This window comes from Nannospalax galili, unplaced genomic scaffold (assembly GCF_000622305.1).
Source record: "Nannospalax galili isolate Female #2095 unplaced genomic scaffold, S.galili_v1.0 scaffold663, whole genome shotgun sequence".
Classification (NCBI taxonomy): Eukaryota; Metazoa; Chordata; class Mammalia; order Rodentia; family Spalacidae; genus Nannospalax; species Nannospalax galili.
This window is the reverse complement of record NW_008351881.1, coordinates 8,103,765-8,112,517: the sequence shown is the minus strand read 5'-3', so window position 1 is coordinate 8,112,517 and position 8,753 is coordinate 8,103,765. Positions and strand designations below refer to the sequence as shown.

Sequence of the window (8,753 nt, the reverse complement as noted above, 5' to 3'; positions counted from 1 at the left end):
TGCATGTACATGAGTCATGGTGTGTCCGAGCCTGCGGATATTTGCATGTATGTGTGCGCGCGCGTGCGTGCGTGCGTGCGTGCGTGTGTGTGTGTGTGTGTGTGTGTGTGTGTGTGTCCCTGTGCTGCTGGCGGTAGAGACTGCTTCAGCCCAGCCACCAGCAGAGCAATTAGCACATCACTAATAGTGAGAAAGGAGGCTGGGAAAGAAGTAACCGACCTATTAACAAAAGCTCAGTCTTGTCCCTGCTGACCAACCAGAAGAAGGGATGGGAGCTGTGGCTCTCGGCCAGGGAAGTCGGGCTCCCAGCAAACAGTTGCAGGCATCCTTAATACGCCTTCCTTAACACGCCCTTCTTTGGGGAGTCCTGAAACTTGGCGCTGGGGAAGGAAGTTTTCAAAGTCACAGCAGCAGCTTTGGAGAAGAGGAGCAAGGGGAGTATGTTTGGGAACTTCCATTCTGTGTCTGTTTTTGTGTTGTGTGGGTTAGTGGATTTTTAGTACAAAGAAAACTCAAACTCAGCTGACCTGAAAGACTGGAATTTCAGCTCTCCTTCTGGGATGATTTTCCTCCTCCTTCCTCTGAAAGCTCTTTAAACCAGATTACCAGGTCAGTGACTTCTCCCGCCTGCCACTTCCAAAGGTCTCTAGCTTTTTGGCTTGGACAGGAAACCCACTACCTGTAAGTATCTGTTTTCTGTGTCCTCTCCTCTTCTTGTGACTGTTGTTAGAAGACTGTCCCGGTGGTGGGTTACTTTGAGACTCAGTGTAAGCAGTCTACAGAGATGGCTTGTGAAAGTTTAATTCTCCCATTAACACATAGAGACCAAACCGAATGACAAAGTTGGGAATGATACTCTGCGTGACTCTTCTGACCTCTTTCCCAGTGGCTCTTGTCAATGAAATAGGTGACTTAAAATTCTGGGACATTTCCCCTGAAGTTGGAGTATTTTCTCTCAGCTAAATGAAATGGCAAAGATAAAAGATGCAAAAATGAACAGACAAATAATATCCTCAGGGTATACAAATCTAGAATGTGGTTGTTTTCTGGATAGCCTTGCGTTAGCTTAGCTACATTTGGGTACATTCTTTGAAAGTATGAGTTCAATTTTGTAGAGATGAAAGATAGGGTTAGGGAAGCAAAGAAATCACATTGTTCTGAAGTTTTTGTCTGTTGTTTTTAGGCTCTTTCATCTTGTTGCTGAGATTTGGTCCAGAAGCTTTGCTGATATAGTAAATAATTTCTGGGAGTTTTCATCGGTATCACAGAAATCATTTGCAAGGCATTTAATTCGTTTCTGTTTTTTTACTATTGTGTTCAGTCCCGAGGAGTGGTGTGAATTACAAAGCTTAGAAAGAGCATTTCCGGGGCTGGTTAGTGTTTATAGGCTAGGAATGTTTCTGGAGAGATTAACCTCTTCAGGGCTGCTTTGCAGACCTAAGTAAGGAGGGACCCAGATTCTCTTCAGGCTTGGCTCTGGAAAATCATGACCCTTCCTGCCTCTTACAAAGCTCAAAAGGTTTATGTTAGTATCCCCATCCTGCTATCCACAGAGAAAGTGCTTTATGGGTAACAACAGGACAGTGCCAGTTACATTTGCTCTTTTTCCTTCTATCCTGAACTCTCAAAACTTAACATGGATAAGAACCTCCTAAACCTAATGTAGTGACATACACCTGTAATCCCAGTACTCAGAAGCCTAGGCAAGAGGATCACAAGTTCGAGGCTTGCCTGGCCAACATAGCAAGACTTTGCCTTAGAAAAAAATAATAAAAGAAGAAGTAGAAGAAAGCCCTTTGGGCTTGGTGAAAAGACATGCCTAGTCTCTGCCACCAAATGCTTTTAGAGCCAGGGTTAAGCCTTTACAGGTTAATCTTTACAGGTGAATCCAATGTTAGGTATATCACACTTGAGTAAGCATTGCTATACACATTTTTTGGCAGTTAAATTCTTGTCATGCATTTGGTTAATATCAAACTTCATGTCTAAGCAATAAGCCTGAGCTTAAGCGTGAGTCTATACTGAATGCAAATCGGGTGCAGCATGGGTTTGCAAGTTTGACTGCCAAATCAGGGCTTTTTAACCAGCCTTCCCACCAACCTCAGCTTCATTTCCCTTGATGCCCTATCTACCTCTCTCTCCATTGCCATGGGTGAGAAAGGGATTTGTGTGCAGGTATCTGGTGATGCCATGTTGTCAGGTGATGGCCTATGCAGCCCTCTTGGCTTCTCAGAGCTAAGCAATGCTTGTCTGGGGCCATTCTTCATTATCAGCCTACCAGGAATGCTCTGATGCTGGGGCTAGGCTGGACTGAGTTGGGCTGCATGGAGCTGGATTTCTTGAAAATGCAGGAGTCTTATTTCTAGAAATTGAGTTTGTGTTGGGCCCACCCTCAGTGACTGAACAGGAAGTGGTTCTTCATTATGCTGTGGTCCTCATGGGACAACATATGAAACCCAGAACAGTCTCTATCCAGCGCCACATTTTATGGTATTCAATATTTATAGTGAAAAGAAAGTAGGACGTAGTTATCCAAGCCCGTTCCTTTCTTCTCTTGCCTGGTGCCAGGCTCAGTAACTAGTTTCTAAGGATTTCAACATGACCAGTGCAGGTAGCATTACCAATCTCAGGGCTAACTAGTCTTAGACTAGCCAACCACCTTCTCTAAACTTGCCTTCCTGGTAGTAAAATAAAGTGGATTCAATGAGTTTGAGCATATTATGCCTATCTTCCATGCTGGGGATCAAACCAGGGCCTGCTTATCCTGTGTAGGCTCTCTACTAAGGGGCTACATACCCAGCCCCAAGTTTGTGTATTGTTCTAGCTGGTATTTTCATACTAGCTCAGTCTTCCAAATTCAGACATGGGTTTTAAGTCTTTTTAGCATTTTGGGTGTAGGCCCAAAGACTCAGATTGCTGTTTTGCTTCAAAAGTCACAAATTGCATCTTACTAATTTTATTCTCACAATAATCAGTATCACTTGTGTGTTCAGTTAGACAAATGTCCCCTTTCAGGGCTTGCAAATATCCCCCACCGTGGGATCGTGTAACTGCCTCCCTGGGTTAGGTCACTGAGTCTGTCTCCCTGGGTTAGGTCACTGAGAAGGGCAGTCTCTTATCTTGTCTGAATCTGATGTAGCTCCCCTTTGGAGAGCTGGGTGGTCTGAACAGGGCTTGCTGGCTGCTGTGCCTCACAGCTTGCAACCTGACCCTTCCATTCAAGTGACTCCATAGCTTTTGTGCAGCCAGGTGAGAGGCCTTTGAGGGGCTGGGGAAAACAGAAAGCAAACAAAAACTTCACTCCCTAATGAAATCTTGGCCGTGCTGTATTTTGTCTACACCATAACTTCTTTTTACCTCAGTGACTGGTACACTATTTCAAAGGGCCCTGAAACTTGGTCATCAAGATAAGAAAGATCTGTGTACTTTTCTGACAAGTGTAGCCTCCAGCTGACTGTCTGTGTGGTCAATTATTGACTGGAGAACAAGGGCTAGAATCTTGCAAAGTTAGCATACACTTATCACTAACTTGCCCCTCATCAGTAAGTTTTCACAGGAAAAGGCAAAAATAGTTGGTTTTGCCCCCTACCTGTTCTCAAGGCCTGTTTTCACATAATTGGTGAAATTTGAAAAATGTTTTTAAAAGATCATCAGAAACACTCCTTTTGTGCATCATGTGAAGGCTGCAGGCTACTTTGCACTTTCAGCTTCATTTTCCTGTCTGACTGCTAGAGTCAGAGGAGCAGATAAAGACTCCAGGACTTAACCCCAGGCCTACCTTCCCTCTGGTGCTGCAGAACCCTGGGACCCAGCTCTGTCTTCCATCAAGCTTATCACCGCTCAGTGCTTACAGATGCTCTGCACTCTTCACATAAAATAAATGAGTCATGCCTTTGTCTCTTGAGGTCAGTGTCTTGGCATCTCATTCCGAGGTCTGTGTTTCTAGTTAGCACAAAAATTTCTTCCTTTGTAAATAATAGAATGAGACCTTGTAAAGTGAGGAAGATTTCAGAAAAGATAGAAATCATTAGAAGAAGATGAGTCCAAATGTGGAAAAGTTATTGTATTCCCTACTTCCTATTGAATCCTGGAAAGCTGATTTGTCTTTCCTGTGAAAGTGATGAGCCCACTTCTTAGACAAGATAGCAGCGACACACAACAGTACTTTAATTATGTCTTATTTGTGTTTCCCTCTCTGATAACATAGCAGATATTTCTGTTTCATCCAAACAGTGGTAATTTCTTTGATCCCCAAAGACAACATTAATAACAACAGCCTAGTTGTAAAATTTAAGAGGTAATATAGAAAAAAGAATGTGATTTGAATACATTTTGAGTAAATTCTCACTTGGGCTGCAATGTTCCTCCATCTGAAATGGCAGCCACATCAGCCAACTGCCTGGGGAGTAAAATAAAATGATGGCGTTAACACCTTGCTGGCTGTTTGTTCAAGGAGCACAGCCTATGTGCGCTCAGTACTGAGTTCTCCTTGAGAGACGGCTGATTCAAATATACGAAGGCTGGAAAGACACAAACATGTGGTGGGGTAAAGAAAAGAGAAATAGGAGATGAGTTTTCTTCTGGATCCCTCTGACTGGGCAGAGCAGGCACCAACCCAACACTCCCCCGGGTTCTAACTGACTGACAGTCTAGTTATCTTGATTCTTTCTTATGCCTAAAAAGGTTCACGAAAGTGATTAGCACTGAAGCCCCAGGGCAAGGGCCAGTCCTCCTGTCTCCTTGACCATCCAGAATTGAAGAATCATTTTATTTTTCAGGATTTTACTCTATTATACCAACCCCTCCAATTTCGGAGAGAATGCTTATTCAAGAATTTGAAACTGGGATCTCTTCATAGTAAATCTGAACTATCACCAAATGGAAGGACACAGCCATCCAAACACAGAGCCTGGTCTCTCTCCTCTCCTCTGTTTTGCCCCCTGCCCCCACCCCTTTCCATAGATCTGCTGTTTGTACTGTCGTCAGTTTTTCAACTGATATTTACTGAGCTTCTCTGTGCAACACCCAGTGCCAGCTGTGGAGGAACAGGGGAGCAGAACTGTCATGGTTCTTATCTTGAAGGAGCTTACAGACCAGGGAAAAAGCAGATGTTTTTCAAATGGCTTTGAATAGAGATGACATGCTTGCAGTGGTACAGCATGGCAGGATTCCACATGAGCAGATTAAACAGGACTGAGACATCTAGGCCTGGAAGAGAACAGAAGTAGGCTTTAACCAGGCAAGTGGGGCAGTTGAGAAGTGGGCATTCATGCCAAGAGAGGCAGCATGAACCAAACAGACAAAAGCCCACGGCTGGCATGGGCAGTGTGGTGAGTTTAAAGAAGGGCAGAAGTCCTGCTCGACCAGCTTGCCAGTGGCCCAGACAGTGGCAAAAGAAGAGCTTGGAGAGGAGGGCAGGGAAACCAGGCAGGATTTCCCTAAAGGGAATCCTAAAGCCATGGTAAGATCACTCCTTCTTCAAATAATTGAAGACCAACTTCCCCCCAACAAATTACTGCCAAAACAGGTCTGCTTTTTGTCATACATATGTACTTAATTTTGGAGATATAGAGTTACACATTTTTGCTTATTGAAAGCTAATGTACTGGCTTGAACCTATCGTTCCAACCCCAGATTATCAAGGCTGTGGATCTAGACTGTGCCCAGGGTGACAGCAGTCAGCACTCATGGATTTGTCCTGTCTGTGAATTGGATTAGCTTGTCTACATCTTTGTTTAGGAACTGAAGAAAATGCTCAACCAGAGAAAGCAAAAAACAGAGCTATGATGTACACTCACGATGTCTCTCTTAAGAGAAACCTCTTTTTCTCCCTCTCTCTTCTCTGTCTTTAAGGAAGAAACTAGTTACAGTGCTTTTATACCTTGTAATCATAGAGGTATGTAAGTTTTGATGTGTGTTCTTGTTTTGACAAAAATGCTAAGGGCATACATAGTAAGTTGATTATTTATTGATCCATACATTGAAATTCCTCATACATACAACAGACATTTTTATACTCCTGCCGTCAAAGCTCATAGATAAATAGATACTATCAGGTAGCGAGGGACAAATGCCTCATGATGGGCTTAAATAAAATACGGTCTTTGCAGTGGCAGAGAGGAATCTTTCCAAATGGGATGCTCAAGTTTTAGGGCATCCTAGAGAAGGCATTTCACTGGAGTTAGTAAGTAGGAAAGATCTCAGTGAGAATGGAAGCCACATCATTCCAGGCAGTATAAAACAGCCCCTTTTAACATCATTTAAGGCCCTGCGATGTGAGAACCAGTTCCCCAGGAGTCAAAGCCTTAACAACCCATTTCAAATTACAGACCCAATTGCCTTTTCCCTAGCTTCCTTCGCCTTTCATTCTTTTAGCCTTCCTTTCTCTTAATGTTTTCTTCAACTTATGGAAATCAGACTCCTGCTCATCACGTCATGGCACAGTAACTTGGATCTGCCGACTGTGGTCTCTGCTGCTGACACACAATAGGGTTGAATGAAACCACACAGCTCTTTATTAAAATAGTTTTGCTTAGGTGTGAAATTAGCTGGTTCCCTAAGCCCTCAGACATTTTGGAATAAGAACAGCTACTGCAGACGATACTGATTGGTGATTAAAAGTTGACACGTGGACACACCGGTGCCTCATTAGTAGGACTATGTGCTGGAGAGCCTTAGTTGTCAACTTGACACACCTGGGTTGAGGGAGCCTCAATTAGGGAATTTCCTCTGTAGGACTGGACTGTGGCCATGTCCATGGGGCATCTTGATTGTTGAGTGATGTGGGCCCAGCCCACTGTGGGTGGTGCCACCCCTGGGCAGATGGGCCTGTGTTGCATAAGAAAGCAGACTGAACAGGGGCCAGGGAGCAAGTCAGTAAGCAGCATTTCTTCACAGCCTGTGCTCCAGCTCCTGCCTCCGGGTTCCTCCCCTGAGTTCCTACCTTGGGCTCCCTGATGAACTGTGTCCTGGGAGATGTAAGACAAATAAACCATTTCCTCCCCAAGTTGGTAGTGGTCAGAGTGTTTTGTCACAGCAATTGAGAAACAAGCTAGAACTGATTATTTTTTTAAATATTTGATTTATTTTTATTTTATGTATATGAGTGTTATGTCTGCATGTAGGTAAGTGCACCTGTGTCGTGCAATGCCTGCGGAGGACAGAAGCGGCTGTCGGATACCCTGGAATTGAAGTTATGGACAGTTGTTAGCTGCCATGTGAGTGCTGGGATTCAAACCCAGGTCTTTTGCAAGAAGAATCAATGTTCTTAATCCCTGAGCCGTTTCTCCAGCCTTCCATTTGACTGTTTTAAACAGCATCCAAAGAGTTTGACTTTATGGTGTATTTCTTGTTCATATCCTGTTCACCATGAGGTCATGCCAATACCACCTCATCTTGGTGTCAGCTTCCAAATGATTAAGACACTATAGCAAAAAAACTAAAACTAGAAACAGCTGCATAAACCCACATTTAAAAAAATCAGCATATGGTATATTCTAGATTCAGAATTTGGTTTACAGGGTCACAGGAAAATTTCCTTAGGCAGAACTTCAGATCAACTTTGCTCTTTTGTATTATCCTCCAAAAGCCCCACATGGAACCTATTTGATCATTCTTATTTGGCCATTAAACCCATGTGGTGCTGATTTGATGGTTCCAGCTTGGAGGGAGTGCCGTGCAGGGCCGCAGTGTGTGGTGCTGTATACCAGTTTACATTACAGACGCTCTGTGGTCTCACTTGTTGATGGTTGATGAATTGCTTTGCTAGGAACCGAAATCTTCATTTACCCCAATAAGGAGACATTTCCTGATCTGTGACTGTATAAGTTGCTTTGCTGTCAGGCCCTTTATACTGTGTGGAAATCACAGCCTGTGCAAGTATTGGTAGGATTCTGGGTCCCCACCCACTTTTTCCCCACTTCAGCCTACATTGAGCGTGGTGACATTGGGCATGGTGAATGATGGCAGCTGAGCTCATGGAGATGATCATATTGTATGTCATAGCAGGGTCTCTGTTATAGGCTCAGTTATTAGCCCTGTGACCAGAAAGATCCCAGATTAGGACTTTAAGATGATGTCATAGTTAGGAGTCAAGCTAGAAGTGGGAACAGTGAGGTTTTTTCTGCTAATTAAACAAAAATAACAATGAAAAGAAGGTTCAAGTAACATATTATAGGTTTAATTTCTTTCCACAGACAGAGGTAAGGAGTTTACTTAGGATTTTCTCCTTAGTACATATATGTATGTGAAGTCTGTCTACACAGAGATCAGCTAGAAATTGTGATCTAAATATTATGTATTATTATGATTTCTTTTAATATAATAAACCCCATTTTACTAAAAATAAGAATTAACTCCTTTTTCCCTTCAAAAGATTTGTCTCTCTTTTGCTGTTATTGAAGAGAAAATGCCAGATTACCTTTACCAAGCTGGAGATAGTGAGGTGGATAAGATCAGCTCTGTGAACAAGTTAAAGCATGTTACAGAGGGTGTTGGAAATTTCCACTGGCTCATTGGGGAATCAACAAGCAGTAATTAGTACCTAAGAAGCACAGAGGGGAATTATACTTTGAGTGGATGTTTGAGATTTTAAATTTATAGACCTGAAGGTCTGAATTCATTTCTATGTAGCAGGTAAAGATAGCCTGGAATCTTCTAGGTTTCAATAGTGATTTTACAAGAAATGATTTTAAGACCTGTCACTAACCCCAAATATAACCATTTGTATTTCATCTTGATATATATTGTGGGAA

At 42.9% G+C, this 8,753-nt stretch overlaps 1 protein-coding gene across 9 annotated transcripts in view; it reads left to right on the top strand.

Annotated features, from left to right (window-relative positions):
- Positions 1-313: 313 nt before the first annotated feature.
- Positions 314-8,753, top strand: part of Frem1 (FRAS1 related extracellular matrix 1) — a 172,493-nt gene continuing 164,053 nt past the window's right edge. For 3 of the 9 annotated variants that reach the window (XM_008848839.3, XM_029553926.1, XM_029553927.1), the window contains exon 1: positions 315-609. The gene's annotated coding sequence lies outside the window, so the exon portion shown is untranslated. Of the gene's footprint in view, positions 682-8,753 lie in introns of all 9 variants that reach the window. The other 6 variants (XM_029553929.1, XM_029553925.1, XM_029553932.1 and 3 more) reach the window with 4 other exon arrangements.